This window comes from Marmota monax, unplaced genomic scaffold (genome assembly GCF_021218885.2).
Source record: "Marmota monax isolate L192 unplaced genomic scaffold, Marmota_monax_Labrador192_F-V1.1 WCK01_AAM20220418_F8-fsc00256, whole genome shotgun sequence".
Taxonomy (NCBI): Eukaryota; Metazoa; Chordata; class Mammalia; order Rodentia; family Sciuridae; genus Marmota; species Marmota monax.
In genome coordinates, this window is record NW_026692286.1 from 1,949,395 (window position 1) to 1,966,233 (window position 16,839).

Here is a 16,839-nt window from a genome sequence, read left to right on the forward strand (position 1 = left end):
ATTTAAAACAAATATGTCATATTAATATTCTAATTTGCTGAAAAATCTATGCATATTTAGTATTTTATATTTGTAACATTAACAACATTGTGGCTTATTAGATTAATTTCAATTTAAGGTGTAGAAATTGATTTATTTATACTTATGAACTTAAGTAGGGGTTTTACTAAATTTATATATATTATTAGAATGTTTAATAGACCTTAAGTTTCACCATATTTTAAGGTTAATTATTTTAATTCAAGATAATGACTTTATTCCTTGGGAAGGTTTTTCATTCATGGAAGGACTTAAAAACAATGTATTTAATTTATAAATCCAGTGTAAAACACTTAAAAAAGGTTTTATTAACTAAATTTGAAAATGGAATGAACTATTAGTTGAAGTCCATTAAAAGTGACAGTTTAAACTAGCAAAGCTTGTAAATGGAATATTTAGATTTGTAAGCTGAACTTAGATGCTTATGGAATAATTAAATGAGAATTTTTGAGTTAATAAATTTTAAAAATAAAAGGAATCTCTAAACTTTCTGTGTTTAGAAAGAAATTTATATTTATGCAAGAAGAAAAATATAAAACCAAAGTGAAACTTAAAAAGAATTGCTGACTTTGGGGCTAGGGTTGTGGCTCAGCGATAAAGCACTTACCTAGCATGTGTGAGGTGCTGGGTTCACACCACATGAAAATAAATAAATAAAATAAAGATATCGTGTCCAATAACAACTAATATACATATGTATGTACACACATACATACATGTAATATATATGTATATATATAATATATATATTACATGTATGTGTGTACATATATTTATATAATACATATATATATAAAATACATATATATATTCATATATATGAATTGTTGACTTTGGATAAATTCTTCTTTAACATGAGGTCTATTGGGTCTTAGATGCCCTGAGGTTAAAATAAAAGATTATGAAAATCATTGAGGGTTTGGAATTATTATGTTCTTATTGTTGTTTTAAAATATGGTTTAATTTTAGCATTGAGTGTTTTGCTGCTATGAAAGATAAAAGGATTAAGCCTGGATAGGGCTGATCAATGATCCCAGTTTGCCTCAGACTGATGGGTTGCCTAGGACTCAGGACTTAAAGTGCTAAAACCAGTACTTAAAGATGTGCCTTGGTGGAAAGCATCTTGGCTACATATTCTAACATTGATGCTCCAGGCTTTGCCCTACAACTTATTACCTTTTCATCTTAGGCAAATTACTTATCTTTATTTCTTTATTTTATCCCATGCAAAAGGAGGATAAAATAGTGACTAGCTATCCCAAAGGGTTAGTGTGAAAATTAAATGAAGATCATGTAGAATAGCACTTAGAATGTAGTAATCAGGAAACATATGCCAACTGCTATTTCTGGGTCCCATTTCCTTTCCCTGATTGAATTGCTTATATTCTTTTTACTACTTCAATTATTGATCCTTCATTTTATATTTAAATAGACTCAATCTTTACGTCTTACCATTTCACCATGGCTTTTTTCAATCCTGAGTTTCAAAATCTTGATTTGTTTCTTGTTTGGCCAACTGGGTTTCAAGTGGATTTTTCACAACAGGCTCATAGGTGTTCCTATTAGTCTGATAGCTGCTATAAATACATACATACACAAATAACACAGGCTAGACAGTTTAAAAAATGGCAACTTTATTTTTTCACAGTTCTGGAGGCCAAAACCTAAGATCAAGTCATCAGGGTTAGGTTTATGGTGAGGGCTTGATTCCTGGCTCTCAGATGGCCACCTCCTTTCTATGTCCCCATGAGGCCTTTCCTCTATGCCTATATGGAGAGGAAGCTCTGGTGTCTCTTCATCTTTTTTATAAGGATACCAATCCTATTAGATTAGACCTACCTTGCCTACCTGTTATGAATTCTCTCTTCTTTGTTATTAACGGGACTTCCTTTTGCTTTAATGGCAATGGATATAGTTTAGAACCCTAAATTCCTGGTTTCTCTTTCAGCCACGGGTGAGTATATGACAGCTCTAGTCAAGGAGAGATAAGTCTACCATGGGGGATGTTTAGGAAAGCTCTCTGAAAGAGATACAACTAAGTTGGCACATGCCTTTTACCTTTATTTCTGCCTTCCTAGAATATAGAAGCAAATAGAAGGAGGAGAAACTATCTGATATCATGGGATATTCATAAGAATGAAAACTACATATTAATGATGTTAGCACAGAAAGATACTTGAATCTTTGATAGCTTATTTGAAGAACCACGAAAAAACAGCTACAAAATTTTGTTTAAAGCATTGTTTAGTTAGATGTCTATTACATGCAATAAAAAAATTATTTATACTGATGTATACCATTTCTTTTATTTTTATCAATGTAAAGTGTGGAATAATTTAGTAATTTTCATGTCATATTGGGTTGGGGTGATGCTGATTCAACTTTTGAAATTTGCTCCATCTTTGATTTATGTACTAATGAGGGGAGCAGGATATGTTTTTTCTTTAATAGTGAAAAACAATTCAAAAGAAAGAAAGGTCACCAAGATAAAGCATATATTGTCATCCTAATGATAATTACAGAAGACAATGGGAAGAACCATAGGAAGGGAGGGAGTGGCTGGCACCAAGTATTCTAGGTTTTCATTATTTTTTATGATATTTTTAAAAAATTATTTTCTGTTTTATTCTCTATAATAGAGTCTAGAATTCCAAAATTCAAAAATGAGTTTGAAATTACCTTGATCATGTATGTGCATATTGAAGTAATAAGTTTGAAATGAGGTAATTAAAGCAAGAAAACATGAAACAGTTTAACTCAGAAAAAGGATTGTAGAAGATTGGCTTAAAATTTAGAACAAATCTGTACCTTTTGTTGTTATTACTGAATTAGTGTTGCCTGATAACTTTATCCAGCTGTTAATTAAGCACCAGGGAAGCCAGTCATTAAGTCTTTTAGGTCTCCAGGATGCTATTTAGTTCTTGCTTCAATTTACTGTACTAAGCTCACTAAGAGGCAATGCCTTAAAAACACTAAGAATATCTATCTCATAATATATTTAGTATTTTAAATATATTAGATGGAAAAAGCAATTCTAATTTAGTTTCTCATTCATTTTAATTTGGTTAGCAGATGTTTTATGTGTACTGCAGTCAACTTTTAATTTGCATTATGAAAGAGCCTATAATAGCAATTTATCTTTTTTTTATTATACTGTGGTTTTAATTTCCTCTGAAATGTTACTATAAAAATAGGATACATTTTATTTCCTAATCATGTAGAATACCCCCAAAACACAATTAGGCTTATAAAATCCAAGTTTTATTTTTAAATTAGTTTGTTTTATATAGGGAATGAGAAAAACAGAGAAAGAAAATTAATACAAGAGAAAAAAAGGTAAACTGAACAATGAAGTTCTCAGCTTGCTAAAGATCCATATCCACTATGAGAACAGGTGGTGATGGATGGAAGAAGTCATTCATAGAAAAAACATCCTTATTTCTAGAATAATGTTGTTATTTGTATCTTATATAGGCTACATTTTTTATTTTTATATAAGGATATATATAAATACATATGGATATGGATATGAATATATATGTATGGATTTTACACAAGGCATCATTTGGGTAAATTTCAGCGAATGTACACATTAGCATTTAAATTATATATACATACACATAGGTTTCCCTGAGTCTTATTTGTCAATCAGACACTGTGTTCATTGCTTTAAGCTGCTAAATTTGGAGATAAATTTTTATGCATCAAAAGAAAACAAAAATACAATCTACATCAAAGAATTATTTTGATGATTAAATGAGAGCAAAGTAATAAGTAAATATATTCATTATGGGTCTACTAGAATGTTGGTCAGAAAAATATATATTATGCTTATTCTGTTGTTGGGGTCAATTTTTGATGTTTTGATAATATTTAGTTCTTTTTTTCAGTTTCTCCAAATTCTGACATTACTCTTGATTTGGGGATTACAGACATTTCTACTTTTCACTTCATGCTAGAAATGTATGATTGGCTAAAATAGTCAATTCCTAGATCTTGTAATAAAAAGAAATAATTAAGTTGAAAAGTGAACAACTACTCTCTAAAGATAGGCTTAATATCAAAAATATAGTTTTCAGTTGGTATGCTGAAATGTTTAGTAAAAGTGTACATGTTCTTTACAAGGGTTGAATTACAGAGTGGTTGCTTCTATAATATCCTGTATTTGAGCCTGATTCTCAGACACTATTAGGCCATATTTATAACAACTTCACCTTTATATATATTTGATGAATAAAGCTCACAAGATGGTATTTTCATCCTATAAGACCTACATTTCAAACTCAATGCCCTTAGGATTGGTCAGGTGGGGAAAATGAATGGATTGAGTTGGGTGGGAGCACAGATCTAATAGGAGCAGCAGACATTCAGCCAAACCCAATGTTCTCACACAGGAATTTGAGTCCTGAATTGACAATTCCCCCAATTTTTAAGAGAAGATGGAAATATTAGTTTTTATTTATGCATTTTAAAACCTTAGAAAAAATGTCCATATTTTCAGACATGGTTTCAATGTTTTTGAACAACTGCAGATCAAATGCAAGATACGAATGGGCTCCAGCGGTTTCCCAGGTTCCAAGAGATGAGAGAGAAGTTGAATGTATGACTGACTGGAAGTTGTTTGGTTGATAAAGCCTGTATCTACTAGAAGAAAGTTTCAAAGATTTCTGGTTTGTCCATTTCCAGGTGCTGGATAATCAATGCATGGTTTCTATAAAAAGGCAAGCGCTGACACTTGCCTTGTTTGTTCAGTAAAAATTACAGGAGTCTTTTTGGACTAAGCTTCTGCACTAGGCTGCAATACAATTCTAAAGTTGCACATCACCCAGCTGAAAATAAGCTGTTTACCTGACTATCTAGTCTGAGAAATCAGGACTAGGTAGACAGCAGTCACATTTCCCAGACAAGCCAATTCAATGGGCATGATTCCTTCTGCCTTATTCCTTCCATTGAAAAAGGCAGCACTAGCTGGGTGTGGTGGTGCATGCCTGTAATCCCAGGCCTGAGACAGGACAATCACTAGTTCAAAGCCATCCTCAGCAACTCAGCAAGACCCCCATCTCTGAAATATATATATATATATATATATATATATATATATATATATATATATATATATATACATACACACACACACACAGAGACACACACACACAAGAAAGGGCTGAGGATCTGGCTCAGTGGTTAAGCATCCCTGGGTTCAATCCCCAGTATCAAAAACAAACAAAAAAATTAATGACACTGTAGTACCAGATGATAACCAGTCAATTATTTTCTATTGTTCCATTTCCTTATGATACAGCTGGTTATCAGTGATGAGTCCTGCTTCCCCACATGTTGAAGTCTGAACATTAGAGAAGCACGCTGAGGCAAGCATATAAAGCAGGGTTTATTTAAAAAGGAGTAACATAGACTTCTCCCTTGAGGGAGAAGGGGGCCATAGCTGGTATTCTGGTATCCCAAGAAGTGAGGTGGTCTACCTTTTTTATATGTCCTAGGTCTCCTTTGTTCTCCTTCCTTTCTTTTTCTTTTTTTTTTTTCTTTGTTCTCCTCCTTATCTTTCTCCTTCCAGCATACATGACTAGTCCCAGGAATGCTTCATGGGCTGGCCAAAAACAGGTGGGCTGAAAGGAGAAGGGCAGGATGGAGTGGCCAAGAACACATTAACAACCTTATAGCTCCCTGTAGGAGCAATTCCCGGGACAGGTTACCTTAGCAACAGGTTGGAGCAGGGGCAGGTTCTGGATAAAAGTGGAGGAAGTTCTCTGAAGGAATTAACATTTCAATCCCTCAGATGACAGTCTCCAGACTTCTCAGACTCACTCAAAATTGGCCTCCTTGATCCAACCTGACTCCATTTACCTATCTATACTGACTGCCTGTCTAATTCTGGCTTCACTTACAAGGAAAGTATCTTTGAAATGACCAATCTGCTTTGTTAAGTTTTTCTCATCTATAAGAACAAGTTCCTCTGCTCAGCTTATTGGAACACTTATTTTATTTTATGGAATGAAATATTGTCTGATTCCAGAATTGAAAATAAAGTCAATTAAGATCTTTAAATTATAGTTTGGGCCGTTGAGTAGTTTAAAATCTAATCAAGGGTTCTCATGTACACAGATAAAACTACGTAGTTGAAATTTCCAAAAAAGTCATTTCCCTCTGTCTATAATCACTTTTCTATGGAAACAGAGTGGCTCCACATTATGGTAGGTTAAAACTCATCCAACATTGTATAGGCCAGCAAAGCTGGAGATCGGCTAGGTCAGCAATTGAAGGATTCAAAAATCAATATGCTCTATATTTAAACTTTGCTTCTTTTACTTTCACAGGATTTCTTACTTTATTCAACATGGCTGTTCATGTGAGTTTTGAGTTTATTATCCTTGAACCATAATCTCTGAAATGTCATAAATGCAGAATTAACATAGTAGGAATTGCTTTTTGTATTAGTAGAAAATGAGAGAAGACAACATACTTAGCTTCATCCAGCCCGGCTGGCTTTCTGCTATTTCCACCATAAGCATTGTTCTTACACCTACTATTTTGGACCCTATTAATTTATGGCTATTGAAAAAAGTACAATAGAATACTTTGTTTTTCTGATAGGTCTGCTGGGTAAGATTTTTTGCATCCTAAATTTTGACCTAGAAAATAAAATTTTCCAATTAAAATAGGAAAAAGAATAGTTTCTTTAATTATATACATTACTCATTGTATAAGATTTAAAAACTTACCAAGTGGTCATAGTTTTTCCAAATTGCTATTCATTAAAAAAATGTTGGGGCTGGGGATGTGGCTCAAGCGGTAGCGCACTTGCCTGGCATGCGTGCGGCCCGGGTTCGATCCTCAGCACCACATACAAACAAAGATGTTGTGTCCGCCGAAAAACTAAAAAATAAATATTAAAAAAATTCTCTCTCTCACTCTTTAAAAAAAAAATGTTGAACAAGACTATAAATTAGTCAAGTCAATCCAATGAGAAGATAACTTATCAAAAGCAATATATAAGAAAAATTAATATTTTATCTATTTTAGATTTTTAAAAATGGACACTTTTTATTAGTGTGTTAAAAGTGAATAATTTTGCTGGTGCAATAGGTCTAATCCAAGCTACTTGGGAGGATGAAGCAGGAGGATCACAAATTTGTAGCTGGCCTATGCAATTTAATAAGAACTTGTGTCAAATTAAAAAATAAAAGGGCTCAGTGGTACAGTGCCTCTGGGTTCAATCCTTAGTATTACACACTTTAAAATAAAAAGTAACAATACAGTTTATATTAGCAATGATTCAAAGAAAAGAACTGGGCTATTTTATAAAAGAAATATTAAGCAACTTTTATATAGATTTTGATGGCCTTGTTCATATGTCTGGCAGTTGGCTGGGGCCTCAGTTCTCCTCCATGTAGCCTCTTATTCTCTATAGGTCTTATTGGGCCTCTTATTTATCAGTCTCAGGGTAGGCTTCCAAGAGGATGAGAGAGAAGCTGCAAAATCTCAAGAGGTTGGCTAAGAAGTCACACTGCAACACCATATTCTATTGTTCAAAGCAAGCTAAAGACTAGTTGAGGTTTAAAAAAATGAAACTGTTTCTCCAAAGAAGCCTTGAAGACCTCAGGTGTCAGAGATACCAGGGGTGAGGTGTGTTACTGAAAAAAAAAATGTGGGATTTACTGGTCAGTGTATATAGAGAGTAGACCCTTAATTCCCCTCCTGTGTCCTCATGACTATCCCCAGGCAGGCAATCATAAGCTTATTTCTGGAGAAACTGAACCACTGAACCAGAGGGGTAGGTCTTAAGTACACCATGAGTAATAGAGGGTAGAGGTGAAATAAAAGGTTGAGTCAGGGAAAATATAGATGCTAGATTTGAGGATCCTCAAATTTGTTTCTCCAATATTTCCAGGACACTAGCAGTCTGGTGTATGTGCCGTGGGCAAAAAAATGAAAAATAAGCAAAACAAAACAAAAAATAATACTGAAAGGGCATGGAGGTATCACTCTGTGGTAAAGTGCTTGCTTTGCCTGTGCAAAGCCCTGGGTTCTATCCCCAGTACTACAAAAAAAAAAAAAAAAAAGATGAATAAACATACAAAAACTATAATTTCTTTTATTTGGAGTTGTAATTCAGTTGGGATAGGATGAGTTAGAGAAGACTAGTCATTTAGTTATCCTTTTTCCTACAGAACAGACCTAAAATTCATTTTATTTATTTAAAAATAGCTTTTATTATTATAAAATCAATATATTACAGAAAATTTATCTAGAATTTATCAATTCATCATAGAAAATTTGGAACATAAAAAAGAGTTTAAGTAGAAAACCTGTGATAGTCTGTCAACTTGATTGGACCATAGGGCACCCAGATATTCAGCTAAACATTATTTCTGGATGTGTCTGTGAGGGTGTTTCCATATAAGATTAGCATTTTGATGAACAAATAAGTGTGTTAGCTTTTCAAAACTGTGACCAAAATACCTTAAAACAACAACTTGGAGTAGGAAAAATTTGGCTCATGGTTTCCTAGGATTCATTTGACGATTAGCTGGCTCCATTTGGTGGAAGTGTGAGGCAGAAGAAAGGTGCTCAGTTCATGGCAGCCAGGAAGCAGAGAGATGGGAGAGGGGATTAGGAAGGAGGAACTGAAGAGAAGATTAACCCTTCCAGGTGTGTCCCCAGTGACTTGCTTTATCCAAGTAGGTCCCACCTCTGGGTAGTTGATCCAGCGATCACTGGATTAATCTAAACCTTGTAGCATTGCTTTTCACATGTGAGTTTGGGGACATTCCAAAACCAAACTATAACAATGAGTAAAGCAGATTGACCTCCACAGTGTTCATGGGTATCATCCAATCCATTGATATCCTGAATAGAACAATGAGTTAGAGAAAAGGAGAATTTTCTCTCTCTGCCTGATGATTTGAGCTGGAACATTGGTCTTCTCCAACTCTCAGAGTGGGACTTACACTGTATTGGCACCCCCTTTCTCCACAGAAAAGTCTTAACTGGACTTCTCCAGAAATCTTCATCATGGCTGATTTTGGGACTGTCAGCAAAAGATTCTCTGCAAAAGAGTTCAATGTAGATAAACTTCCTATTTTCGGGTTGCTCTGTTTTACTTGGCCACTGGCCCAGAAGATACCAGCACTCCAGGTGCTGGACACCCCCTTACTAGTTTTTCACAAACATATCCAGTATAGTAGTTTATAGAAATGTGTAGACATCTCTGTGAAGCTGGGGCTTCACAGAGATGTCTACATTTCTAATAAGTTACCAGTTGAGCTCCATGGTAACAGCTGGCAGGGGGAGGAAAGTGTTGGGAGTGTAGGAGACTCCCCCTTCTCAGAGAACATCATGGAACCCCTTACCCCTCCCCTCCTCTCCGAAGGGTGCCAAGCCAAAAAAGAGAGCCAAATTCAAAGGTTTTCTCAACCAATCCCAGCAGGACACAGTGTCCGCTCAGTGTTCCTGAGTCACCCTGCCAATCAGCACAGCCATGTCCCCTATGCAACTCTTCTTAAGCCCAAGCTTGTAAGCACACACTCTCTTCTCTCTTCCTCTGCTCTCTGCTCTCTGCCTTCTGCCCTCTTCCTCTCTGCCTTCTTCCCCTTCTTTCTCTCCTCTCTCTACCCTTTCTCTCTGTTCTCTTTCTATCTGCCTTTCCTTTTCTTCCCCTTTGGGCAGCCCCCCAATAAAATCTCTTGGTTGAATCTCTGTCTCAGGTGAGTCTTTCGCCTTTCAGAAAGAAAGAAGAAGCTCTCCCCTTCTCAGTTGTTTCCTTGAAGGGTTAACTTGCTCAAAACAGTAAAAGAAAAAGCTGCTTCTGCAGTCAGTGAACTTCTGAGTCCTTTCCCTTACATGCTGGGTATAAAGTTCTGAAACTACCTGAACTTGGGGTTCAGGGGATTAATTGATTACAGCATTTGCTATGCCCTCTGGACCTGGCTGCAGCCAAATAAAACTGTTTCTTGTTATCTTCGGTGCCTTGCCTCATCTGTCCCTACAACAACACCATCAGTACTTCTGGCTCTCAAGCCTTTGGACTCAGACCTAACCATATAACTTGTTTTCCTGGATCTTCAGCTTGCACATGGAAGACTGTGGGACCTCTTAACTTCTATAATCTCATGAGCTAACTCCTTGTAATATATCTATTTCAATAGATAGACAGACTAGACAGTCCTAGTCTATTTTCTGTTGATATTTTTAAAACGTAACATCTGTTCCCTGATTTTTCTATTTTTTGTGTTTCTTAGTTTTTCAGTTTTATACTTAATCTGGTACCATTCTCTTGGACCTTCAGAATGGCAAGCTACCTAAACTCTCTATCTTTATGAAGTGCCCAACCTCAGGTATTTTGGTAAAGCAACCCAAAGCTAAGACAGCAAACATCAGACAGATGGTTTTATTTTGAAGCTTATCAAGGAAATTCAGAGTTTTGACTATATTTCCTGTTTGGTTAGTTTTTATTGCACTCCTAAACTGAATTGTATTTTGAAGAAAGAAAATAGCTTCTCCTAAAGTCAGCAAGAGGCTTTTGACAGATTAATGGTCAGCATCTAGTGGTTGTCTTTCATGAACTATGGATGAGTCACACCAGCCTCCCTCAGCCTTGAAAATTCTGTGATGTATTCCAGAAGATCTGGTAATTCTTGCAGTCTTTTGACAGCATTTTCTGGTGTATGACAGGTACTCATTTTGTACTTGTATTAATGACAATAAGAAAGACAGATTTATCTATATGTTGTTATTCCTTTAGTGGCTCATATTTACTTCACATTAAACACATACTTTCTGTAGCTCTATCTCTATGCTCCTTGAGGACACAATTTTTAAGAGAAGTTAAGAAATTTACAACACTAAATTTAGGTTAAAATTCAAACTTGAATGTGGTTATCAATGCTGACTTACTATTCAGCTAGCTGTTGACAATATATTTTTAATTTCTCTGATTATATAAAACTATAAATATTTGTTAAATTAATTAACCAATTAATTTAGACACTGGGAACTGAACCCAGAGGCACTCCACTCTAGGGGGCCATAGCAAAAGCTATATCCTGACCCCACCCCTCTTTTTTTTTTTTTTTTTTTTGAGACAGGGTCTCACTAAGCCTCAAACTTGAACTTTTGATCCTTATGTCTCTCAGCCTCCTGAGTAGCTGGGATTACAGGCATATGCCATTGTGCACTGTTAATTTCTCATGTAACAATGGTATCTCATCACTTGCCAGCAAATATAGGATGAATCTCAACTTTTAGATAAAATATGAATAAAGATAGATATCTTGAGAAAATAGAAATATACAAAAGCAGAGAAAACACCAAAATGAATACTGCCATTTCTGTTCCCTGAGGGAGCTGTGGAGGATAAAATTCATAATTCATTATTAGCAACTCACCTCTACTTCTTTCTTCCTTTTCCTTAAGGATTGGTGGGCAAGGAAGATGGGAAAAGGCTGTGATTTCAAAGCCCTTGCCTACTTTCACTGCAAATGAAGCTGATTTCCGTAGCTGTAGAAGAACAGCCTTCAAAGATTACAGGGAATGGAAATGTCTTTGCAGCTCCAGAGCCTGGTAGTGGATGGAAAACTAAATTGTTCTGCATAATAATATAAGTAAAATTGAATTTCTTAGGTTGTCTAGGGGAGAAAAGTGTTCAAAGAGCAGAAGCAGGGTCAAGGTGCTCCCCTGGGAAATTCCAATCATTGTGGGAGCAAAAGACTTTCACAGAAAAGATATTTAAAGTTCAACTCTCAATTATTTTTCAGGTGATGCTGTCATATGGTCCCAGGCATCGTGTACATCATCCCAGAAGTCAGTAAAGCTGAGACATGTGCTGCTCATAAAGGGAAAGAAGTCTGTCCCTTTCCCTTTTGACAGGGTCTCCTTGGAAACAGAATAGTCCTTAGTCTTTATCCTTTTGGAATATAGGTGAATCTCTTAAGGGGTTAGATAAGCCCTGTTTTTTGTTTTATTATTATACAGAGATGTTTCTAAGGCCCAGGCTTCACAGTTCCTAGAAGTACCAATACATACCTCTGGACTTATGCTGATACTGCCTGTTATCGTGATGAGTCCTGCTCCCTCACATGTTGAAGTATAACATTAGAGAAGCACGCCAAGGCAAGCATATAAAGCAGGATTTATTTAAAAAGGGGTAACATAGACTTCTCCAGGGAGGGAGAAGGGGACCATAGCTGGTATCATGGTATTCCAAGAAGCGAGGTGTTCTGCCATTTTTATATGTCCTAGGCTTCCTTTGTTCTCCTGCCCTCTTCCCCTTATGTCTCTCCTTCCTTCATACAGGACTAGGCCCAGGAAATGCCTCATTGGATGGCCAAAAGGTGAGAAACAGGTGGGCTGAAGGGGAAAGGGCAGGATGAAGTAGCCAAGGACACATTAGCTACCTTATACCTTTTAGGAGGAGCAATTCCCAGGACAGGTTACCTTGGCAACAGGTTGGAGCAAGGGCAGGTTCTTGATAAGGGTGGAGGAAGGGCTCTGAAGGAATTAACATTTCAATCCCTCAGGGGACAGTCTCCAGCTTCCCAGACTCACTCAAAATTGGCCTCCTTAATCCAACCTGACTCAATTTACCTATTTATACTGACTGCCTATCTAATTCTGGCTTCAATCTAGGAGCACATCTTGAGTTGTAACTACAGTCATGTACCCTGAAATGATGTTTGGGTCAATGCAGACTGCACATGTTTCAGTGGTCCCATAATATATCACCTAGTGATGTATAGTCTGAAAGGCCTAAGCAACCTCATTCTACTTGGGACCTCATTTTGCTCTGAAACTTAACCTCTGACCTACTGCAATCCTAAAGTCAGGAAAATACCACAGAAAAGCTCTGTGGAAACAGTTTTCGGAAAAGCCGCAGATGGTGATCGCCTAAGATAGGCCAAGATATCAAAATATCTGAAATTCCAGATGGCCCCCACCTAGGTGTGGTGACCAATATCTAAACTAGAAGCCCCACAGCTTGGCATGTACCCACCTTGCAACATCCTCATGGTTTAAACCAATCAATTTTAAGTGCGTCAACCCCTTGAACTAACCAATAATCCTTTCCAGATTCTTTCCCACCACTTGATCTGCTAATCATGTTTTAGAGTTGTTGTTTGATTTTCCCACGGTGTGTGATGATTTGCTAAGAGATGCTATGATGTATGTGGGGGTCCCTGCCTTCTCCAAACAATGTATAAAACTGCTGCAACCCTGGGCTCGGGGCCTCTCAGTGTCACCAGATGCTGTGTGTGCGCAGAGGACCAAGCTAGCTCTAAATAAACACCTCTTTGCTGCTTACATCGATTTTGGTCTCTGGTGGTCCTTTGGGGGTCCCAAACTCCATAACAAGTCTTCTTAATTTCTGTAAGTGCATTGTATGATATTTCACAATGATGAAATCACCTAAGGATGAATTTCTCAGAAGGTATCCCCATCATTAAGTGGCACATGACTATAGTTGCCTCTGGAGGAGATAAGTTTTATTTTTCCTTCTGTTTTATTCAATTAATTGTTTGAAAGTTCATTCTGCCTTGGAAGTTACTTATAGCTATCTATGAAATAAAGTTTTCATTATCCTCTTCTACTTTCCTGAATTAATTGTGTAAAATTTTATTCTGGCTTCATAGTTACTCACAAGCTACCAATGTGCAAGCACTTTCTTGTGCTTACTCAGTAATAAATCTGTTTTTTCCATTCCACATTAATATGGATAAATTTCTCTGTTTTGGCAGGATTTTCCCCCCAACATGTGCAAATCATTTTCATTCTATGCTTTAGAAGGGCATCAAGAAAAAGGAGATGTGACCTATATCTGGGACCATGCTCTAAAGAATACAGTCAGCATTCCTAACAGGACATCCTTATAGAAAAATAATTCATGAAGAGTAAAAGTTTATGGTAAAAAGCTTACTTGAGTAGTTGGGGGCCTAGAATTAAACTGAGATGTGTTAATAGGAGAACAGAAAAGGTTAATTCACAACATGGAAGTACAAATAAGGAGTACCTTGGTGATTAGCTAGAAATAAGGGTTTAGATACCAGCTTAACAGAAGGAAAAGGAAGGGAGGGACATTTAGGGTTTCTGTGGGAAAGCAAGGAAAGTTCTCTTGGGCTTTTTCATCCTGACGCTAATGGCCAATCGCCTTCCCAGTTGGAAACTCTCCTAATGGTGGGATGTATAGCCATTGAATTTGTACCTCCCTAAAGAGCCGGTCTTCTTCCAAAGAGGAAACTCCTTAAGTGGGAGTTAAATAGAAGTTGTAGTTTGGGGAGACTCTCCTTTAATTGTAGTTTAAAGGTAGTTCAGCATCTATCATAACTCAAATGTTTTAAGTTTGAAGTAATCTTTATATTGGTGGGTTGTGTAGAGGCAAAGGGAAATTTCTTTCTAGCTCCTGAAGATTCAATGTTTTGAGTGTATAAAACAAACTGCCAAAGACAGATTAACAGGAGAAAAACATACAAATTTATTAATTTGCAAGTGCTGGGAGTCACAAAATATGAAACTCAGAGACGGCCCAGATAGTTGAATACCTTCTTCATAGGGGAGAGGGAAATGAGGACTATAGACAATTCTTTTTTTTTTTTAACTTATTTTTTTAGGTGTAGATGGACACAACACAATGCCTTTATTTTTTTATGTGGTGCTGAGGATCAAACCCAGGTCCCACCTGCCGCGTCCGGCTAAGGGAGCCGAGTCCGGCGAGGGACGGCGAGGTTAAAAGACACACAGGACACCAAGGTTCTTCATCTAGGAGTCAATAATCTTTATTGCTAACACACCTTTTTTTATATCCCAAGCAGCAGAAGTGGAAAACTACCCAAAAGCAGGAGGGAGGGGGGAGAAATTTAGTTTCAACATCTATTATTGTCAGGTACCGAAACCTCCCTTAACAATAAGTCCATCAGACCAGAAAAGGTCAAGGCATTCCCGTGGGATACATATGTCTCAGACGGACAAGCAGGAACAGAAAAACCGCAAGTTCGCCATGGCCTTGTGAGCTGGCCACACTGGCATGCAGAACAAACTAGTGGAGGTAGGGCTCCAGGGGCCAAGGTGGACCTGTTGCCAACAAGTCCCCCTCTTTTGTTTTTTGCATGCCAGTGGGAATCAAGTAGCCCCTGTCTTAGGTCGTTCACAGCCCTTGCGATGCTTACCCGTCTCTGGGAAGGCCCCGATTCCCTGGCTTAGGTCGCACAGCAAGCGTGAAAGTTGCCCGTCACTGGGTACTACAAGATCAGCTCAAGGTGTTATGACCTATCAAGACATTATTGCGGTAAACGCTTAACCGTCTCCACCTACGGGACCCACGACCGTCACCGCCGAATGGCAGATGTGATTGGACCGAGAGATTAGACAGCAAAGATCCTAGTACAGGAAGGCAAGAGGGAGAGGTATGCATAGAGAAAAGATATGGCAGGAGTTCTTTTAAGGAGGACACTCATCTTAGGATCGGTCTGAAGTATATCTCAGAGGGGCGATCATCTATCTTTAAGCGTTGATAGTGAACCTGTATCGGCTTAGAGACTAAGATATTAATTTGATCCTTAATGAATTGTACTATCTTATTTACAATGCAGGGTCCTATTGCCACTACTAGAAGGAGGCCTAACAATGGTCCCAATAAGGGAAGAAGATAAGGCAAAAATCCATTAAGTCCAGTTCAGAGAGGGTTCTCAAATAATTTCCTCCTCCTTTTTTCTAGGTCTTCTTGGAGTTGTTTAATTTTTGTGTGAACTATGCCAGATTTGTTAGCATAAAAATAGCACCTCTCCCCAAGGGCTAAACAAATTCCCCCTTGATTGGCAGTAAGCAAGTCTAAACCCCGCCTGTTCTGAAGAACTACTTCTGCTAGAGAGTTTATCTGGTCTTGTAAGTCTTTAATGGTTCCCGACAGGGTTTGCACATCATCTATAAGCTGTTGAGATAGGCGGCGGTAAGAATGTATAGCCATACCCAATCCTGCCGTGCCTGTACCCACAGCAGCTGTTATTCCAAGGCCAACAAAGAGTGGTAAGGCCTGTATAGCTCTCTTGTGTCTTCTAACTAAGATGTCTAGGCTAGGAATGGGTAGGGGTTCATCTCCTGAGATAATCATGATATCAGGAAGCAATAATGCCAGAACGTAACCACCAGTCCAATTTGCTGGGAGCCTGGGAAAAGCTAAATTTCCACCACACATAAAGACTGTACCATTAGGGGGACAAATGGGCGGAGTAGGTGAGGAGTAATTCTTTACTAATGAGCAGTTTCCAAAGGAAGAGATTCCAACATCAACATCATAGGTATTATTTTGTATCATGCCCAGAAGGCATGACATAAAACCACCTAGAGGCTGCACCTTAAAGGGTAGCCCAGATTGACATGTGTTGTCATCATCAATGGTATAATTGATGGGAACCGCCAATGGCATGACTGCACCTGCCGTCATGCAGAGCCAGCAATCACCAGCAAGGGTAGGGTTGGAACTGTTAAGTAAAGAAAAGGTAGTTTCTAGGATATCTAATGTATTGGCATCTAAATCAGGAAACTGGGATTTGGGCAATATCAAGGGGTGGTATGTAGGCTTAGGGATCTCTGGCTTTAAAAGCTTAATCACCTGAAGGTGTTTGATAGCATCAGTGGGTCCCCCTCCATCAGAGACTCCGATGGGGGCCTGCATGGGCCAGCAGGAAGGTTTACCCATGATGCCCTCACATCCCGCCTCCGTTAACCGAGTCGTGATGCTTTCCCCTCCCCGGTCACCAAGAAAAGGAATATAATTATAAGTGGTCCCCCATTCTC